At 37.4% G+C, this 22,442-nt stretch overlaps 1 long non-coding RNA gene across 1 annotated transcript; it reads right to left on the minus strand.

Moving 5' to 3' along the window:
* Positions 1–3,030: 3,030 nt before the first annotated feature.
* On the minus strand, positions 3,031–22,214 carry LOC137083680 (uncharacterized). The gene is made up of 4 exons (XR_010906573.1): positions 22,133–22,214; positions 21,513–21,581; positions 21,337–21,416; positions 3,031–3,295 (listed from the first exon to the last, which is right to left on the minus strand). It is a non-coding gene; the product is annotated as an uncharacterized lncRNA (long non-coding RNA).
* Positions 22,215–22,442: the final 228 nt, after the last annotated feature.

Consider the following 22,442-nt stretch of genomic DNA (forward strand, 5'->3'; position numbering starts at 1 on the left):
AAGGCGGGACAACCTGTCACTCATGAGATCAAAGCAAGCAATACTGAAGCAATAAATAGCGACCTAACGATCCAATTAATTTCTGATGGACAAAATTAAGACCCGTCCTACGTTTTTTCTTGTATGAGAAGTCGGATATATTTCACAACAGAAAAAAAAAATGTTTTAATTTAAATTGTAAAATTAGTCAATTAAAAAAGATCTTTAATACAGAATGAAAAAAATAGTCAATTAAAAAAGATTCTTAATACAGAATGAAAAATTATAGCTGTTATCAACATCACATACACATATTTTTGTAAATAATGCACTTCACAACATAATAAATGCTCTACTATATCTCTAGTCTTATTATAATTATATATATATATATATATATATATATATATATATATATACACACATACATACACACACACACACACACACACACACACACACACAAACACACACCTAAAGGATTATTAGGAACACCATACTAATACTGTGTTTGACCCTCTTTCACCTTCAGAACTTCCTTAATTCTATGTGGCATTGATTCAACAAGGTGCTGAAAGCATTCTTTAGAAATGTTGGCCCATATTGATAGTATAGTATCTTGCAGTCAATGGAGATTTGTGGGATGCACATCCATGGCACAAAGCTCCCGTTCCACCACATCCCAAAGATGCTCTATTGGGTTGAGATCTGGTGACTGTGGGGGCCATTTTAGTACAGTGAACTCATTGTCATGTTCAAGAAACCAATTTGAAATGATTCGAGCTTTGTGACATGGTGCATTATCCTGCTGGAAGTAGGATCAAAGGATGGGTACATGGTGGTCATAAAGGGATGGACATGGTCAGAAACAATGCTCAGGTAGGCCGTGGCATTTAAAAGATGCCCAATTGGCACTAAGGGGCCTAAAGTGTGCCAAGAAAGCATCCCCCACAACATTACACCACCAGCAGCAGCCTGCACAGTGGTAACAAGTCATGATGGATCCATGTTCTCATTCTGTTTAAGTCAAATTCTGACTCGAAATCGAGACTTATCAGACCAGACAACATTTGTCCAGTCTTCAACTGTCCAATTTTGGTGAGCTTGTGCAAATTGTAGCCTCTTTTTCCATTTGTAGTGGAGATGAGTGGTACCCGGTGGGGTCTTCTGCTGTTGTAGCCCATCCGTCTCAAGGTTGTGCATGTTGTGGCTTCACAAATACTTACTCTGTAAATACTTACACAAATACTGCATACCTCGGTTGTGACGAGTGGATATTTCAGTCAAAGTTGCTCTTCTATCAGCTTGAATCAGTCGACATTTTCACCCACAGGACTGCTGCATACTGGATGTTTTTCCCTTTCACACCATTCTTTGTAAACCCTAGAAATAGTTTTGCGTGAAAATTTCAGTAACTGAGCAGATTGTGAAATACTCAGACCGACCTGTCTGGCACCAACAACCATGCCACACTCAAAATTGCTTAAATCCCCTTTCTTTCCCATTCTGACATTCAGTTTGGAGTTCAGGAGATTGTCTTGACCAGGACTACACCCCTAAATGCATTGAAGCAACTGTCATGTGATTGGTTGATTAGATAATTGCATTAATAAGAAATTGAACAAGTGGTCCTAATAATCCTTTAGGTGAGTGTATATCTATATCTATATCTATATCTATATATATATATACACGTGTGTATGTGTGCGTGCGTGTGTGTGTGTGCGTGTGTGTGTGTGTGTGTGTGTGTGTGTGTGTGTGTGTGTGTGTGTGTGTGTGTGTGTGTGTGTGTGTGATTGAAAGAAGTCCTCTATGTTCACCATGGCTGCATTTATTTGATCAAAAAAACAGTAAAATAGGAATATTGTGAAATACTATTAGAATGCCTAATAGTTTTGTTTTTCTGTTTTAACATATTTTGAAATGTAATTTATTCCTGTGATAGCAAATCGTTCAAAAGTGTGTTTTTTGGTCACAGAGGTTCTCTGGCCTAAAGCTAAGAGGAGATCAACTTGGTTCAGTGGGCACTTTTAGAGAGCTCAGCTCTCCCTTGACAGGAGATTTCCAACAGAGCTTATGGACCATAAAGCCTGGGCGTTCTGCAGTGGTCAGACACTAAAGTCCACGTCCATATGATGTTGAACATGTTGTTTCCCTTTTATTTACGTGTTTTTTTTTTTTGTGTGCCATAAATAAAAAATAAATAAAAAAGAGAATAACATCAACAGTCACTAAGCAAGGGTTAAATTATAGCTCTAAAATCCATATGTATGTCATTGGTGATTATTTTAGGTTTGGGTGGGGGTGGGTGGGTGGGTTTGTAGTAGACCAGACCATAAGAACAACAGGTAAAGTGTAGAAGACATGAGTGAAAACAATATGGGGAGAGTTGCCAACATGGCAAAGAGTTTAAAATGTTTAAGTGCAAACTGTGAAATTATCGTTGTGTTTTGCTTTGTCATGCTTTTCACAGACTCTGTGGGTTTTTTGATTGGTTTGGCATATTTACAGACAGATTTATCTGTAATTTCCTTTGGCAGTTGGATGTTTGCTAAAAGCCCAGTAACTGTGGTGAGCTCTCTGGAAAATAAAAAGATCCAAATTCATTCAGTGCGGATAAAGCTCTACTATATCCTTTGACTGCTCACTCTTCTGTAATGGATGCTGACAAAACCTTTAACGCGCTTTTCGTCTTTCTTCCTCTCAACCAGCTATCGTGGTCAGGGGGCTGTCAATGCAGGACTGTTTTTTCTTTTCTTTACAAAGATTCTCTTTTAATTGCTTCTGTTTCTTTTGATCCTTATTTCTCGACTTTATCTGATTCAGAGGGTGTCGTGGATCATCAAAACAAAGGCTCTTGAATACTAATTTGTGATAGAATCTGATTTGAAGTTAGATTTGTACTGTCTGGCTCAAAGACATTTTTACACTGTAAAATTTCATGCTTGAACATTTATTCAGAGTATTGAAAATGCTATTAATATATAAAGTAGATCTTAATAATTTTCATACAAACAAATCGAATTTAGATCAGTACGAATATCAACCGGATTTACTTCTCTCAGTGTAAATAAACTACAGCATCTGAAGCATTAAATGTCACTGAAACCTTAACATGTTAACTAACATTCACTCTTCACTATTATTAACAACATGGACACAGACCTCAAAGTGCTATGTGGTTTATCATATGACCTACCCGCACTGTGTTTATACTCCGGCACACAAACATACACAGACACGCTGGCTACACATCCTGTTGCTGTCATCATCTCTGTAGCAAATCATGTGGTTTGTGATCCAGAAGACTCGGTTCCTGGAAACACACACAGCAACTGAGAATGTGAACATCGTGCCTTGATCAGAACATTAAAGGTGTCTTTGAGACATCTGCATATTATAAACCGCACAGTTATCTGTGCGTTTCCACATTAATCTCACAAAAACATAACAAGTTGTGATTTAAATGGGTCATATCACACATTTGTACTATTTATTTCCTCCCCAAGGTCCACTTATGATGTTAGTAAAGTCTTTTTGCTTTTATGACCATTTTTCTACCTCTCTGACCTTTAAACAGACAATGTATGGACTATTGTAAGGGATTATGCTATTTTAGTATTATTATAATTTTTTTTAAATATATTTTCAGTTTTCATTCTATTTTAGTTTAAGGTTTAATAATTAACCTGCTTTTGTCATTTTATCAGTTGGTTTATCTTTTATTTTCTATTGAGCTTTAATTAATTTATTTTTATTTACATTTTAATCCTTTTTTTAAATAAAATATGTTCAAGTTCCTCAGATGTTTTTATTTTTTAAAGTTTTAGTTAACAATAACAACACTAAAATGGATGGTTCACCCAAAATATGGAAATTCGATCATTGTTTTTTTTCAACATCATGTTGTTCGAAATCTATATGACCATATTTCTTGTTGTAGAACATCAACAACAGGCAGGGCCCTATCTTTTTGATAGTATTTGTTATGCTGTGTAAATTTAACATGAATAGAAATTATACTGTTAAATGCATGTATTGTTTATTAGAATTAACACAAAATTGTTAATTGATAAATACCTGATATAGCTGCCTGGTGGAAAAGAGTGCTTTCCCCTTTAATTGCTGTGATGTCATTTCCTGTTCTGTCTCCCTCTCTTCCCTTTTTCATTGTAAATGAATGCAAGAGGGTTTAATTTGGTTTCTGATAATCTCATTTCATCTTTATTGTGATTATTGCTTTCATGTCTATATATTTGACTCCTATTTATATGTATAATGTTATTTTACTTACCTGTGTGATTATTTTTTCTGTGTGGTCATTTTACCCTTTTTGAGTTATCTGTTGTCTCCTGCTAACTATGTGGAAATGGGAGCACGGGGTGATGTGTACATCATATTTATTTTATAGAGAACATTAAGGGCAATTCAGGCTGCTGATGCATTCCTTTATATCAGAGACGAGAGGGATAAAACATCCAGCGAAACTGCTGCCTGCTGTCCCATGTTTAACAAAACACACAACGCAGACAACAACCAGTTACATAATATAACCTGTTATATATTTTTAGAACATTTTAGCTGATTATTAATTATAAATGTTAAATAGATATGTTCACTAACTGTCTAGCGAACAGTTTGTCTTCATATTGCCTATCATTATTTATTGGGCAGTTGTGGCTAATGGTTAAGCGTTGGACTTGTAACCCGAAGGTTGCGGGTTCTCAGTAGCTGCCAGCAGGAAATGTGGGTGGGGGGAGTGAATCTCTTCCACTCTCATTACCTGCAACTGAGGCGCCCTTGAGCAAGGCACCTAACCCCAAATCACTCCCTAGGACTTGCAAAAAAAGTCCTTGCACTCCCTTGATACAAAAAAAAAAAAAAAAAAAAAAAAAAAAAATTGGCTGCCTATTGCTCCGGGTATGTGTTTGCAGTGTGTTCACTACTCACTGTGTGTGCACTGGGATGGGTGAAATGCAGAGCACAAATTCCAAATATGGGACACCATACTAGACTACACTTCACGTCACTTATTGAGTTCCCGGGAAAGGAGCATAGCATCTATGATGGTATTCGCAATGCATTTTGAATTGAAGGGGGGTGGGGGGGGGGGTAATCGTGCCGAAATATGACTGTAACCGTTCCTCAGTAAAAAGCGGCTGTTGTTAAAATGAAACCCCTCTTTCCTAAAATTTAGATTATTCAGAAGGGAATGCAGAGTGGCGGGTCAGGAAAGGCACAAGGTTTGTCAGACTTTCCCACATTAAACTCTTATCAGGTTATCTGGTGTTTGGAATGATAGTTTCTATCCTACTTCCTCATACTTCACCCTCAATGGACAGGCAGCATTTGTGAATACTGAGGTATCGCTGGTGTGTGGAGGTGTGTGGCCATGTGTTCAAATGGATTAGCATGTGTTCAAATTGCACAGTGTCTGTCTTAAGCATGAAGTTGTGAAAATACAAAATGACCCAGGCAGCTAACAGGGAATGTTCCCAAATGTTATGTAATAAATATTTTAATGTTAATAAAAAACATTCCTGAAATAATGTTTGTCTTATTACAAACATTATTTTAAACACTTTTTAGTGTATAAACACTTTATATAGAGTGTCTATATAAAACACTTTATATAGAGAGTACAAACACTTTTTAGAGTGTATGTCTTATAACGTTTTCATACACTCTAAAAAATGCTGGGTTGTTTTAACCCAATGTTGGGTCAAATATGGACTAACCCAGCAATTGGGTTGTTTTAATCCTGCGGCTGGGTCAAATATTTGCTTAAGACAACCCAATTGCTGGGTTAAAACAACCCAACTGCTGGGTTAGTCCATATTTGACCCAACATTGGGTTGTTTTTTTATACAGAATTTTTTTGAGTGTAGTTAAAAATACATTCTCGTAACGTAGGCTACATGATTTTTTTTAACATTTAAAGGGATAGTTCACCCACAAATGAAAATTATGTCATCCTTTACTCACCCTCAAGTTGTTCTAAACCTATATGAATTTATTTCTATTGCTGAACACAAAAGAAGACATTTGGAAGAATGTTTGTCTCCAAACAGATCTTGGCAGCCATCGAGTACTATACTATTTTCCCCCCACTATGGCTGCCGAAATCTGCATGGTTGTAAACATTCCTCAAAATATCTTCCTTTGTGTTCTTCCATGTAAGAAATGTACACAGATTCGAAACAATTTGTGGGTGACTAAATTATGTCTAAAAAACATTCAGAAATAACGATTTCATAAATTATGTTAGCATTTGAGCAAAACGTTTTGACAATTTGTTAGCTGCATTTCCCCTTTTCAAATGCCTTTTTTCCACTGGCAAGGAAGTTTTATGTTCGGAAAGTTACAGTGTGTTTTCATAGTGAACTCTTTCATCTCAAAAGATCAAGAAGAATGTGATTCCTCATGATTGGAGCATTTTAAATAACAAGACACCTGAAGTGCATCCCAATGGCAAGGAGTATGCCACAGGAATCAACAAATGACATTAGCGTGCAACACACCTTAATCTACACCAACTAGGCAAGACATCTTTCATGTCAGTTTCAACATATTCTTCTCAATGCAGTTCAATATACTCTCTAAATTCTAATCCCTCTTCAATCCCCCTTAATTCCTTGTTCTATTTAGCAGACGAGGACATTAAAAACAGAAATACATTTAGTCATAATCAGTTAATGCAGTAGGCTACAACATTATATTCTTAGGTGGTGCTTTATTGCTGTCAGAACTTTAGACTTTATTTCTTTTAAGCAGATGCTTTCTTAGCAAAGGATGCTCATTTAATTCCAATTTAAAAATATAATAAAGTTCATTCCTGATCCATGATTAAGCTGTAGCTATGCAGACCAAGTGTATACTAAAACCACACAAGGAGCAGTGTAAAAGTCTCAAAATACATGTGCAATGAACAGAGTATACAACATAACATTCAGCATTCAGCCGGTGATCTTTTGTGGCCTCAGGGGACCAAAGACACTTAAGGGCAACTGAGACAAAAGAATTTAAAACAAAAAGTTGAAAATGTTAGCATCCTCACTTTTCTTTAAGGAAACGTTTGAGTGCTGCGGGACCTACGTTTTTTTCTTGTTCTATTTCAATTACATTTAGATTGAGCTGGCAAATGGTTCATCAGTACAATACCTCAGTTTTGCTGTGTCTAAATAATTATGGTTCTTTCATTTGAGCCTATTACAAATGTGAGCACAGTGAAATTGCAGTTTGTCTGAGTCCTAAATTCTATAAGGTAAAAGATTAGACATTACCTGTGGTTCAGTTCAGCTCAGCTTGAATCAAATTACATTAAAAAGAGCTGACATGAGGGTTCATCCATCATCCATACCCTGCTGGAATAGTGATTTTAGAATTTTAGACAAATATGTTTTTGATTAGTACTTGAATTCTTAAATAAAATGTATTCAAGTAAAACTATTAAATGGGGCTTTATGTGGGATTCGGAAACCCTTGTTATTAGTGGCCATTAAGTGAGCTGCAGCAAGGAAATGATTGCTCGTGCTTGCACTCGTGCACACGTACGAGAGACCGAGCGTGCATCTAAATCAGCTCCCTAGGTCATGAATCAGTATATTGTGTACATGAATTCTGGAACTATTAAGGACAGTAAGGACCCTGGCTCACTACACATTAGGACATGATGATGACAACGTCCTCATTGTTCAAGGTCACTACAACATTAGAACTGCTATTTTTTCTGCCAATTTTTAATGTAATTTAAAGTACATTATGATAAATAAGTTGATCGTTACATACAGCCATACTTGCAACATTTCAGCTGTAAATTAAATATTCTATATATATATGCGCAAATAGTATAAAACCTATTATGCAAATTCACGTTTATATTTACTTTAAACATAAATGTCTTGGCAGTGTGTATACACAACCACCCTGTAATGGTAAAAATACATGCAGCGTAATATACAAATGCAATTCCTTTACTTGCTGTTTACGTTCACAGACATAACCGACTAGGGATGGGTATCGTTAAGGTTTTAACGGTATTACTACTCTTACCGATACTGCTTATCGGTCCGGTACTTCACCTCACTTCCACTGTTCATCATAAATAGCCAAAATAATGCTTATTAAAGCTGAAGTTATTCATTCAAGAGCGATTTTCTCTTTGCATTTGGTTGTTTAATTCGCAGTAATTCGTCAGCATGTTTATTTACACTGCTGCCTCTTTAAGACAGATGTGCAGATCTATAGGCGACTGATAATAGGCAGATGCACTACACTTTCTCCCGACTATATCCATAATAACTACATCCATTTTAGACGCGAGTGTGAAACCGAAAGTGTAATTTGCTCGTCTCGTTGCGGCTGTGTCGGAGCGCGCGCCGACTTGGGAACAATCTCTTGCGCACATTTTTGTGCTTTTAATCGCTCTTTTTATTATTAAACGCATCCCACAATTTACCAACAGTAGCTAGACTGTATTTTACAACAATCACTGATCGTGCTGATTCTGTCATTACGTTTGAGTTTTAGGGAGAAATGACGGCGTAGGCTACTGCTGCAAAGGGAATTAAGTTGCGCTAGACATAAATATTATTATTATAATCTTTGGAAGACAAAATCTAAAATAAAAGCCGGCTATCACAGATCTAAAGTGTAACCAGGCTAGCTATGTTTGAATGTTTAGTTCTGTCCTCGGCTGTCGTTTGCACCTCTCTCTCTCTCTCTCTCTCTCTCTCTCTCTCTCTCTCTCTCTCTCTCTCTCTCTCTCTCTCTCTCTCTCTCTCTCGTCACGTGTATTTTCAAAAGTACCGACAGCAGAACCGATAACGTCCGAGCTTATTGATACAACGGTCTTTCAAAATTCACCCCCGGGGCCCGTTTAATACCGGTTTTCGGTACCCATCCCTATAACCGACTGTATTTATGTGAACTTTGTGTGTTTTTGACATAACCTTGTGTGTCAGTTTAAGTGCAATAAGATGTGAAAGAGAGTTGAATTTAATAATCATGGAAAGTGCCGTCTGATATCCAGCTTTCTGTGTGCGTGCTTCGGATGTGTGTGCTCAAAAAAAGATATGTCAAAAGATTAGATTGACTGATATGGCTTTAAAACTCATACAGATAATAAACTTGAATGATGATGAAGAACTGCAATGTCACTGCAGAGATGATAATCAAAACCAAACAGATGTTTTAGTTTTTTAAACTATCTGAGGCTCTGCCCTCATCTGGAAAGTGGGGTGGGGAGCAGAAGTTAATTTGCATTTAAAGGTACCATAAAGGAAAACTGCATTTTTTTCCCCTTACGCTCAAAATGGGCATTTACAACACGGTATAATAAATCAAGCATAGTGTTAGTTCTGGCAGGTCATGTTAGTCAAACACGCATAAGCTGGCTGTCAGCTGATCACGTCTACCTATAGGACACGATGTCTATCACAGCATACATCAGTACAAAAAAGCTCCACAAAAGCTTCTTCAGTACTATTAGCTGCTATAGTGTTTCTCCAGAGCTCATTTACCCTCCCCCACCCCAGCTCCTCCTCTCGTCTAGTCAGGATTTGGTATTCTAATTCCTCTTGAATCAGACTAAAATTCTGAATTATTTTGTACATTTAATATGAACTTTTATGATATCTGCAATACTTATGTCGGTTCTGTTCTGTTTACCCTATGAGGGTTATTTCTGCTCTCCCTGCTCTTATCCATGCTAGGCTGCATGGATGGGAGTTCTTGACAAGAACTGAACCTTACAGCCAATCCAAAATGTATGCTAATAGTCAATCAATCATATTAGACGATAGTGGTCCTGACAGAAATGATCTGTGGGGTATTTTGAGCGGAAACTTCACAGACACATTCTGGGGACACCTGAGACTTACATTATATCTTGTAAAAGGGGACATAATAGGTCCCCTTTAAATAAGAGGGTTTAAAAAAAACATCCATCACGCACATGAGTTGGCTCCTGTAATTTATGCTTCATGCTTAGAAGAAGTTCCGCTAACAGTGCATTGTGGGACTTTTTGAATAGCAAACGTTTCAGTGCACTGGAAGGATTTTACGACGGACACAGCCCTTAAAATGGCTGACTCTGATTTGGTCCCTGACTACTGAACTATAGGAAGCTGAATGCTGAAAGCCCCGATATATACTCATGGGCAAAGCTCTTTTTTGTTCTTCGCTTAGAAAAGTAGAAAAAAATACCATTGCAGCAAAAATCCCGACACGTCCTTTCTGCTGAGAGCGACATTTAAATAAATGATACAATTTTAAATGTGCTGCACACTTTCCTCTCAATAACAAAATAAGCACACAGCAAAATTGACAGCGGTGAGAAAGCAGCAGTTAAGAAAGCATCTGTCGACAGATGAGGTCATTCAATTTACACTATTATGATAGTTTGATTATATTTGATACCATAGATCTGGCTTTGTGAGACTAAAATTTGAATTAATCCCTTTTCTTTGCATGACACATGAGATATGTAGCCATCACATCCTTTGGATTTTCACTGCAGATGGAGCCCATCACATAAAAATCACTCTGCTTTCATAGGAAGTCGGGGAAGGCCTTGTTTTTAAAGGGTCATGAAACCTGTGTTTTTTCACACCTTCGATTTGAAAAGGCTTCTTAAAAGGGGAGTGGTTGACTGTGAAAAGGTGGGATGGTATTGTGTGGAAAGAGGGAATGGTTTGCATAAGTAAGGGAGTGTCATATAGGTGCATAAAGATTAGCGATACCAACAGCAGAAGTTACAGCGGTTCTGAGACATGTGCTTGGTTCACGTTGGCATTGTTTATCACAGTGAGATTAAATGAGGGATGAGTACAGCGAATGAGAGAGCTATGAGTGGCGTGCAGCAGAGATCGCAAATCATTCAGCTCTTCAACCCAGCATAATTCAGTGAGAAATGAAAATGTTATTCTGCATGACGAAATATTCTGCAAACGTGATAAAACTATATTTGTCCATATATGTACGCTGTTTGGCAAGATGAACAACGCGCCGACGTGATAACCATGAACCACCCACGAACATGCGATGCGACAGAGATGTGTAATTCTAGATCGGGGTAAAAACGAAGCGGTTTGAGGCTTCATAGTCTCGACCGCGCATCTGAAGCACAGAGCGACGCGCACTGGGTTGCCATGACGATCCGCACTGTCACTCGGCAGCTAAATCTATATTTGTCCAAATATGCACACTGTTTCACCAAGAGCCCGAACACATGCGGTTTAGTGCATGTCTGTGACCACAAATAAAACGGAGAGGACGTGGCTTTTGATTCTTGTTGATATTTCATCAAAAATTTTGTTCATTAGCCTAAAGATCGGTTATTTTGCACTCCTGACATAAATTAGATAGTCAACGCTTGCAGGTTCGGCTTGCGATTCCTCAAGTAAATTTTACTTTACTGAGCCTTTGTAGCAAAGGCTTCCACAGACGGCGCCCGCTTACAGCTCGCTCTGCGCCCTTACGTTACTTCGTATCAGCATAAAGCCTAGCTTTCCTCCGTGACTTTTCCGCACGCTGCTTCCAAAATTTCCCCACCATGTCTCTACAATAATGATGGAAGACAAGCCTGACAGAAGTGACTGTCTCATGCATATTAACTAAATTATCTTGTATGCATACTACAGTGCAGTGATTGGACTGAATGAGCTTTACGTCATGAATATATATTAAGACTCGCTCGGAGCGTCAACGTCAGCATGTCCCCAGCAGCCCATACTAGGGCCGAAAAACTCACTGACGTCAACATTTGTGACGTTGCTCCGACTAAGCTTTTCAAACCGGAAGACAGAAATCGCTCTGGAAAAATAACTATTTTCACATATGAATACCATTAATGAGTACCCTTAGTGTTTTCAATGATGTGCAGCCTATACATATCTGTTTACATCTCAAAAAAAGTGTTTGGGGGTTTCATGACCCTTTAAAGTTTTCCACAAACTGTTCATACATTGGCAATACCAAACACATTCTTAGATAGACCCTTTTTTTAACAACATTACTTTATAAAACAAATGTGGAAAGAAAAAAAATATCACAGAAAAATGTTACAAAAAACAAACAAAAAAGAAACAGTATTAATGCAACTGTCCACGCTAGGACCAACATTGTAAGTTTTTGTTTGTGTATTACGCCTGGAAAATAGAGATCTGTAAATAAATTCAAACATTTTTTTTTAGGATGACAATTACAGGATGTCCTTGGATCCAAAAGCTCTGAGAGCATCAGTGAAGGGTAACGGCCTTGTATGAAGTTGTCAATCATCCAATGGGGTGCAATATGTCTCAGTGCCATCTGCAAGTCAAATCTGCTCCCAAACACCAAACCCTTCCCCAATTCACAAAACATCAATTCTGCAGCCAGCTCCACATGGAAAAGCACTCTTCTAGCAGAATCTAAAACTTGCAAAGAGGTGCCTTTTTGACTTTGCTGAACCAATGATTCTGTCAAGTATGTCAAATAGCTAGTATGTTTTTAAAAAAAAATTATCTTAATCCAAATTCTGTCTCTGTTACCTCTTTGTTCGTGATGTCAGAGCACAGGGGAAAGGGTGTTAGATATGTGTGTTATTGTCCTAAGTTAAAACTGATTGTAAACAACAAAATGTATCAACAAGTGTGTTGTCACCTTCAGCTCTCTGTTCAGATGTATGGAATTAAATTACGTGCTCTGCACATGTATTTGTTCACATCCTGCTAAGCCTATAGCTGAAGAAAATGAGTTGACCCTGAAGAGCAGTTTGGTGGACCAAATCTAAATTCCCCTCATCTCTCAATGTCAAAATTAAATTTCATCCTCTATGAGCTTCTTAAAGCTGATCTTCTTCATTTGACTAAACAGCATGGCATTTTCCTGCATCTGCAATTATTTGTCATCTAAATGCAGTTTTCGGTAACTAGGACATTTCTAGGAAAAACTACACATTATTGTCTAGTTTAAGTGAGTTAAAAACAATTATGGCATTTTGAATCTATGCGTCTCCAGCTCCCACTCTCTCTGACAGGGCTGGGGAAGCCGGGGGCACATAAATGATAATAAAGAAGCATTTTTTGGAAGACATGAGGGCAGAAAGGGTCAGTGCTACACTGGCTAGTATCTGGGTCTCTGAGCCGTCTGGGTTTTTTGCGGTCTGGCTCTATTCCTGAGCTGCTATGGGCCGGGCGGTCGATCTTTCCAGGCCAATTTAAGGATGGCAAAATTATGCACTCATTTTTCCAAAAGAACTGAAAAAAAACCCCAACAAAAAAACAGTAGTGATGTTTTCAGACCGGACATTCAAAGATAGTCCTGCCCCAGAATCATATAGAATTTAATGGTTCCTGTTCCTTAACGCATCCATTTATGATTGATTTATATTTGAGTAAGAAATAATGGGATGGGAAATTTATTAAAAAATAAAAAAAGAGTGGGAAATTAAATGCATTTCTGTTGCCAAATGCGATTATTTCAATAACTGTATTAAATTCATATTTCATTCATTCCTTTATTTTTATAAAACATCACTGTCAAAACTCATAATCTGCATCTTTAGTCATGAACAACCAATTAATGACCCTGTTTCACATTCTTGTTTAATGAAATTAAAGACTTGCGGTTCAGTAAGTCAGATTAATTGAGAAATGGCTCCAACAGATTCATATTCACGTTTGTGAATAGTAAAAAAAAAAAAGGCTGAACAAGTCCCTTCACTCAAGAATCAGACTTAACTGGTATATATATATATATATATATATATATATATATATATATATATATATATATATATATATATATATATATATATATATATATATATATATGGGGATGATTAGAAGGCCATGATGGATCGGGGCCAATAGGATAATTTGGCCAGGATGCCAGGGTTACACCCCAACTACTCTTTATCAAAGGACATCTTGGGATTTTTTTTAATGACCACAGAGAGTCAGGGCCTCAGTTTAATGTCTCATCCGAAGGATGGTGCTTGTTACAGTATAGTGTCCCCATTACTGTACTGGGATGCTAGGACCCACACAGACCACATTGTGAGCACCCCCTACTGGCCTCACTAACAGCTTTACCAGCAGCTACCTAGTTTTCCCAAGAGATCTCCAATCCAGGTAATGACCAGGCTCAGCCCTGCTGAAAAAATATTTGTACTTCTTTTTCAAATTGCATAGTTAAAATGAGCTAAAGCAAAGCAATTGCTATACATTTTCCCCACACTTAATTTGATTGTGATTGTTCAACCCACTTAAATATAAGTTAAATTGAAGTCAAACTTAATCAGTTTATGTTGTGTTACATGAATGATTTGTGTTGCATTAATTGTTAATGTTGTTAATTCCCAGTATGCTTTTCATATGGCTAAATCAAGAGTGAGTAAATGTTATTTTATATGTAAAAGTGTTTTTTTAAATATATATTTTTGAGCAAGATGGGAAAGGGGGAGACTAGTTTGTGTTTAATAGAGTTTAATATTCAATTATGTTGGAATATTTAGAACAGTTTAAATTATTGTGGGTTACCATTGTGGAGAGGAGTGTAGCATTTGCTAGGCTGTGGACTAATACAACTTGTCATAATGGCTTTTCTGAAGAGCTTTTGATGCTTAGCATTTAAGATATATAATATAACTGCTATCTTAGATGCATATTTAAGATGCTAATGTTTGCTATTGCTAGCTGAAAGTTTGTCAACTAGCTTGTGCAGTATTATAATTCAGTTATGTAATCAATTAAAGTATAATTGAGGTGGATGAATAAATATATGAAATTGAATGCTTGAATTATGGCAGGGAGCCATATAAAATTCACGTTGAAGTTACATGAACAAATTATGTTTGTTTAACGCAATTGATTCATGTGGGACCGATGTACACAATTAAATAATGTAAATCCAATGCATTTTTTTTCCAGTGCATTATTCAGTGCAAATAATGATGCACTTTACCTTTAATTATACACACAACATAAATCTGCGAATTTAACTGAATTCTCATCACTCTGGACATGCTGCCAAGTCAAGTAATGCAGTTCAAGAGGATGTCTGAAGTTATTTCGATGATTAATCAAACAATCTTCCATATGCTACCCTCCTGCGCACGTCGCTTGCCTATAAAAACAGCAGCCTTCTGTCTTCCTTGCAAATTGAAATCCTATCACATGGTTTACCTACAAATTATACACAAATCGTACTTGAGTCTAATCAATATTCAGCTGCATTCTCCTATGCGAGGCCATGTATTTAATAATCGCGTAATGAGCCCCTTGCATAATAAGCGTTTGTACAGCAGGGGGAGGTCAGCGGGTGGAGACAGCGGACACGTGTGTGTGCGTGTGTGTGTGAGGATAGCGACTGCCTGTGGGCCTGGCTGGGGCCTTGAGGTGACATAGTGTTAATGAAATCAAAGCAGTAGGATGGATAGAACTATTAATAAGAGTGTTAGGGGTCTGATGATCCGTAACACACCAGGAGCCTCTCCCACTCCTCCACCACCGCCGAACCGGTGCGCCTATGGGCCTGCGCATCAGAGTCTGTCTCAGTTTACTGCCCAGAGCCGCACTACAGAAGACTAATTAGGCTGTCAGGGGACGCCAGCCCTCCCTTCCTCACTCTTGTGACAGCAATTAAAGGCAGAACGGGACGGCGGGGAAAGCTTCCCTGCTCCCACAGGTGACAGCTACGATGACACCTCACTGTTCCTCAGGTGCGTTCTGCCGCAGACAGATAAACCAGACACAGCAGGACGGAAGGGTGCAAACGCAGAGTGACATCTGCGAGGCTTTTTGTAGAGGCGGCTATTTGTAGAAACAGCTTCGCAATATGGCTCCCAGCTCCCAGTAATAACTGAGACGCTCAACCCCACGCAAGCGCGGGTGTGGGAAAACAGAGGTGCAATCTGATGAGACAATCTGGACAATCTCTTTCAATGTGCCCGATCTGCTCAACCTAATCACATTCCGATATGCCAAACATCGCCGGCTTGTTTTCAATGCTCTCGGTTGGCAGGCACTTCATGTACGCTTCTATCTAACTATACTTATCTTGTAGGGATACTTCACCAGAGCCTTTATTCCGCATAACGTATATCTGCATGACAATAGGGCGCTGTCTGATTGATGCAATTTACATGGGATCCCTGACCTGAAGCGGCGAGTGTATACGCGTTCACCTTCGTCCTTGGCAAAATGCTGGGGAGAAGAGGAGAGAGAACATTTGAAAATGCATGCGCACTAGCAGACGTGCTGCCTTCAACTCTGCATATTCATCCCCCGTGGCAAAGTATTCCTATCACACACCGGTTGCTATTTACACTGCTTCCACCGATAAGAACTACGACGACCTGCGGTTTCTTTGTTCTTTTCCATCATTGTCCACTTTGCAGTGTTCAAAGTGAAATGGCTGCACAGAAAACACGTTTCTAAATAAAATACAGAGCCAATAGCATAATGCTGTCGATGTGGCTATCACAAAAATCCATATATTTTATGAGAACCCATGCTGGCTTTAATGTCTCCATACCGGCGTTGGCATCCCACGTCCCGCTGTGGGCAGCAAGAGGCAGGTCATTTAATAGCCCAGAGAGGGTGTGGGAAAGAATGGACCTGCAGAGAACCTCAAACTGTGCTAAAAAAACTGATCTATACCACCCGTGAAGAAATAAGTAATGGCATCTAACTCCCACTCTCCCTCTTCCTATTTCTCTCAGTTTTCATTTTCAATGTATGTTATTGGCATGATCGTTCTGCATGCAATAGCAATAAATCACATACACGTAAAATTGAAAAAAAAAAGCAAAATACTACTTTAAAGGTGGGGTAAGTGCTTTCTGGTAACCGTTGTTGATATTTCAAATCACCAAAACAAACACGCCCCTACCCCCAAAAGGGACTCGCCCCTATTTTGATAGCTCCGCCCCGCACATACATAACCCAGACAACGACTGTAGCAGAATCTGCGTAACTAATCCAGGTCGAATATTCAATGAAAAAGTCAACCCTTCCATCACAAAAACACACACAAACCGTTCTCATGAACAACTCGATAGTACACGAGCACAACTAACGAAGATATTACAATTATGACAAGATTAGAGTTATAGCGATCACAAAAACACAAACTGTTCTCATGAACAACTCGATAGTACACAAGCTAACGATATATTACAATTATGACCGGATAAGGGTTATCTAAATCATGAAAAGAGGAAAAACACATATATTAGGAGTATAGTATGTTACTTGTCGGACACATTGTGTGAGCTGATGCTTGAAGCACACAGGGAGGAGATTTAGATGCTCCATACGGTGTGGAAATGAAATGTCTGTCATGAGTTGACACGCCCCTTACCTGCTGATTGGCTACAAGTTTGTTATTCCACTCTGCCCCAGTCCTTATTCTGAAACGTTTTTGAAATAACACTTACCCCACCTTTAACAAATCAAAATAAATATATTTTTAAAAATCAAAATAAATAAAATATTATTACAAATATTAATACAATAAATATAAAATAAACTAAATGTAAAATAAAACTATGAATAAAATGTAATACAAAAATAAATCTATAACAGTGACTTAAGTGTTAAAATAGGGCTGTAACGATACACCAAACCCACGATTCGGTTCGTATCACGATTTTTGACCCACGGTACGATACAAACCTCGATATGGGGGGGACAAAACAGTTTTAACAGAGTTGCAGAGTTTAACAGAGATACAGTTTTAAATAAGAATATTTTTCTCACACAAACTCACCACTTCGCTTTAAAAGGCCTTTACTAACCCCCCGGAGCTGTGGAGCAGTTATATGCTGGCTAGATGCACTTTTATGATGGATGGATGCACACTTTTATGGACTTCATAAGCATGGCAACAATCACTGCCATAATAATGTTTGGATTAGCCAGTAGTGTTGTGCCGATAGACGATAGTATCGTGTATCGACGATAGGCAGAGAGATCGCCGAAAGCTGAAGCTGTTGGCGATTTCAAGGCGATATTTGGCTCACTCCCCATGAATATAATTTTCTTTAAAATCATTATTAAATGAAAATATTATGATCATAGTTATTATTATTATCATCATCATTACATTAATTGTACTTATTCTGCTTAGCCTTACTATTCACATCAACATCAAAATTGCATATATATGCTGCATATATAGGCTACTACGAGTGCAACACCACACGCTTTTAAAATGTAAAAATGAGTTACTCTTCAGTGAAAAAATGTTTTTTTTAAAGACTAAAAAAATAAGTAATTTCAGATTTTAATTGAAAGGTGATCAACCTAGCCCTATATTCACAAATCCACATAAGCCATGGCGAAATCGGCATCATCATCATCAGGCTAAAGCATTTTTTTTCTTCCATAAATGTACATTTATTTTATACTTATAATAATACAATAACAAATTGCTATATTATAATTATAGGCTATAGCCTATAAATTTGAACAGAACAATCAGTCAAAAAGTAAAAGCAGCTTTATTTCAAACGACTTAACGACGGAACAACAATGAACAAAAAATATTGCACTGGCCGTTAAGCTAAGATTTCGTGCAGTGAAATACTTAAATGTCAGCAGGCAATGTATTTTCTAATAATATGTGTTTTAGCCCTTGCCCGCTGTATGGGCTACAGAAATAAATAGTCCATCAAAATAGACAGGCTGCGACTGCAGGTTGGCGGTAAAAATCATAAATAACGAAATAGGCTTTAATAAATAAATAACACAATGAAAGAACTCAAATAAAACGGCAAAACAATTAAATCACCTCAAATGTAAGCTACTCGAATGAACTTATTGCTAAAACAAACACAAGGCCAGAAACAATTAAGACAACAATTATTGTTATGCAATTCAGGTATCTATTCCCAAAAATGTTTTGTATAAAGAAAACCAGCTGGTTTACTCTCTCGGGTTTGAGAAGGTTGCGGTGGGGAGTTATGTTGCCCGCTGCACTGAACACGCGTTCCGATGGAGCCCGTTTCACACATACTCCGTCTGCAGTGCGTGTGCGGTGCGTTTTTTTTTTTCCGTACCCATGTTAACGGATGACAGCTTGATGCTGTCCGCCAGTCCGTTCCAGGAGCGCTGCGTCTGCAGCAGTACCGTTTTCGTACCGAGTCTATTCTTTGCTGCGCTGCTGCATTAAAGCTACAGAACATTGTTCGCATTAAAATAAACATGTTCTGACGCAAAAATCTAGTAACCACAGATGCATATAATTTTAAATATACTATTGTTTCAAAGTCAACACGTGGCTTTTTTTTCAAGTTAAGCAAGGAAACGACACTGCAGGATTTCCTTTAAGAGGTTTAAAAACGAAAGAAAAGACGAGAGTCGGCTGTTTTTGAATAGCCTATTGTAAGTTTCTAATTTAAAATGTTTGTGATTTAGGCTATAACCTATGTTTAAATGTTTTGCCACTTGTGTGAGCTAAATCTAAATATGAATAAATGAATTGAATAAAATGCTGTTTATGTATACTAGTATACATAAACAGCATTTTATTCAATTCATTTAATACCCTATTAACCTGACTTAGAAGACTAAACAAAGAGAATTGCAATTCTGACGAGTCATGTTCAGTAAAAACTTTTGGATTTTAAATAAAAAATAATGAATCAATGCTGTGTTTGTGGTAGCCTATGCAACAGCGGATCAGTTGCGGACTGCAAACGCAGCATACCTAACTAATACGAACACAACGATAAGAGGTGATCTGGCGCTCGTTGCCGCTGTTTTCACTGGTGCAGATTTCTTTCGTGGCGCGTGCATGTGCAGAGCACTTTAATCTAACTTTTTTATTCGTTCCGGTAAAATCACAAAACAAAATGCGCAAAAACTGTCCCTGTTCTTGATGTACAATCACTGATGATATTCGGTTTTAATGAGAGAAAAAATACGAGGATTAAAAGTGTGCAAATCTATGCCTTTATTCACGTGAAAAATCTGGACACTAACACTATATTGTGTTAGATGCAATAATTAAACGAGATCTATATCAATAAATGAACTAGGCCTATATTTAATTGATTTCTGGACATCCTAATACAAATTTTTCTGCAATTGTTACTGTACATATTTTACATCTGATATAACACTGTATTAGCAATGCTACCCCCTTATAATATGCCATAAAGTGTGTATCATATGCACACGAAAAACTGCGTAGCCTACCATTTGCAAGCCAAAGCTCATTTTGACGTATACATTCCACAAGATTGCACACTCATACTATTATGCATTTTCGTGAGACTGTCCCACCCACTTTTTAAAACAAAGTTACGCCACTGATTGCTCCGCCCCGACGCGATAAGATCGTGTATCGGCGATCTCACAGGCTGACGATATGACGATTGGAAAATTAGGCATATCGCCCAACACTATTAGCCAGGACATTTTTTTTTTTATATATAACTCAGATTTTATTCATCTCGAAGAAGAATTTCATATACACCTAGGATTACTTGACGGTAAGTAAAGCATGGGTTATATTTTCTTTCACATCTATTTCTAGATGCTTTGTTCATAAAAAATGTGTTATTCATTTCTGTAATTGGGCGTAACTGGTGGAAGTTTCACGTGCACAGAGGGCCGACCTGACTAATCGATCATTGTTGATGATTTTCATTAAAAATTATTATTGATTAGTTGTTGCAGCCCTAAATACAAGAATTGCAAACTTGAATAGGTATACATGTAAGTAAAGTAAACTTTAATCTAATACCGGAGCTCTGCTGTGAAATCTACATTTACAAGGTTATCATTTCTCAATTTTTAAGTTGAAACTGCCAGAGAGGTGATTATTATGCTATATGTTTATTATTATTAGGTAATAGTGGGTGCTGGAGTGTTATTGCAGTGCATTATATTATACGATTATTATGATTCATTTAGCCACCATATTTAAAATCAATAAGTCAGCTAAAACTTTAGAACCATCTTAGACTATAATGCACTACAATAAAACAAAAACATGCATGTATAGTTTTTTGATGCAGTTTATTTTCCGTGGCATTTCATTTATTTATATAATCATTAATTTAAATCTTTAGTATGGGTTCAACCGAGAGCTCAACCGATATGAATAAAATATTAATTGGTTTAGTGCATCAACCAATTTATATAAGAACTTTGTCATGATGTACCATCAGTTTCCTATGAAATTAACAATTTGTCCAGTTCCGTTATTTGACAAAGTCATGTGTTTTGTGTTATGTTGTTATATTGTTGTTATGTTCAATATAATGGATGTTATATTGAGTCATGTGTTATGTCACATGTATGAAAACATGGCCCAAGTACAGATTCAATGGGCTTTTGAAACAGTATTTTCTCATCAACTCACCAGTTTTTCAGGGTCTTTATTTAACTAGGTGCACAGCGACTTGATGTATACACAGGCTCTTTGGGGATGTATACATGTCACTGAAAGAGAAAGAAAATGAAGGTTCAGTAATCAAGGATAGTTACATGTGTGTTAAAAAAAAACTACTTAATATGTCATAAAGGTGAGTTACACACCAGAAGAGCATGGGGACAGCTTTATTGTGATACACTTCTTCATTTTTACCAAGAAAAGAAACATTTCTGCTGTGGAAGACAAAAAAAGGTACAAGTGTAAAAAAGTTAGTGTATTAAACACACACAAAAAAAAAAACACACACACACAACAAGCAGCATTCTCCTAGTTTTAAAGACTGGCTAAAAACTGAGACGAAGAAAACAACACTACTGGCAGTTATTACTAAATATAACCACATATAAAATATAAAAGGATATAATCGATATGCCAAGTTATGTAAACACCCCAGGTATATCGTAAAAATGGCACATTAAACTAGCTAACGTTACAATAACTTAAAAACAGAAAAAAACGGGGCATGGTGTGTTCGACTGCATTCACTTTATCTCCCGTTTTCCCCAGTTTAACGTAGATTGTGTAGTTGATAGTTATTGGTAGCTAACATTGAATTGTGACAGAAATGTGACACAATTGTAGCGGATATACAAACGAAGGTGAAACGCGCTTCGAGTCTGGGAATACAAACTTGCATAGAAAGATCGCCACAGTGTCTAATAACTTATATTTAATCTATAATACCACAGTACTTATTACAAACAAGTACATATCAAGTACTTACCACCTCAATATCAAGGATGCAGACCTCTCCGCCTGATAAAACTCTTTGGACCGAACGTGTGTGATCCCGAACTTCCCGCCGCACTTCTGAGCATGCGCAGTGACGCGCCAGCGAGAGTTGTTGATATGAAGCGACTCAGTTTCATTGAATCAACAAGTATTGATCGAATTCATTAAATTATTTTATCATGTAGTTTCAAATAACAAGAATGAATAATTTAACAGAAGCAAACTCGTTATATTCGTATTAATCAGACATATTTGTATTTTGTTAATCAAGCAAGTGGCTATTGACTTTTTTGAGTGTAGGG

Source organism: Pseudorasbora parva, chromosome 7, assembly GCF_024679245.1.
Source record: "Pseudorasbora parva isolate DD20220531a chromosome 7, ASM2467924v1, whole genome shotgun sequence".
Lineage (NCBI taxonomy): Eukaryota > Metazoa > Chordata > Actinopteri > Cypriniformes > Gobionidae > Pseudorasbora > Pseudorasbora parva.